Source organism: Pygocentrus nattereri, chromosome 6 (genome assembly GCF_015220715.1).
Source record: "Pygocentrus nattereri isolate fPygNat1 chromosome 6, fPygNat1.pri, whole genome shotgun sequence".
NCBI lineage: Eukaryota > Metazoa > Chordata > Actinopteri > Characiformes > Serrasalmidae > Pygocentrus > Pygocentrus nattereri.
Genome location: NC_051216.1, coordinates 48,874,299 through 48,874,682, shown reverse-complemented (window position 1 = coordinate 48,874,682; position 384 = coordinate 48,874,299). Strand labels below are relative to the sequence as shown.

General features: G+C 38.3%; 1 protein-coding gene across 1 annotated transcript in view; it reads right to left on the bottom strand.

The window, feature by feature from the left end:
- Window positions 1–382: 382 nt before the first annotated feature.
- cops8 (COP9 signalosome subunit 8) overlaps window positions 383–384 on the bottom strand; it is a 23,309-nt gene continuing 23,307 nt past the window's right edge. Inside the window, exon 7 of the mRNA XM_017719358.2 lies at window positions 383–384. This exon is cut by the window's right edge and continues 409 nt beyond it. The gene's annotated coding sequence lies outside the window, so the exon portion shown is untranslated.

Genomic DNA, 384 nt, shown 5'->3' with positions numbered 1-384 from the left:
CTGAAGCTGGTGAACTTCCTGCTTAGGCCATCACAGATTCAATGCACCATAATAAAATAATCAATTGACATTAATAACTTTTTTAATGAACAACTTTATTAAAATTAATAACGTTATAATGTAGACACTCTGAGTTGTGCATTAGAATTTCCTCATGCTAGGTTTCCTTAAAATTCAGATTTTGCCAATAGCGTGTAAATCCTGTTCAACATCACCAAAACGCACAGACCACGCAGAGCTGAACTGGGGTTCTGACATCTAACCCCTGAGGGTGGAGGGTCAACAGTTGTATGATATGGTCAGAATACCAAACTACATCAACGTGTGCATCACAAAGTACTAAAACACCCTGATGAAAGAAAATCGCAACAGCACTACAGACTG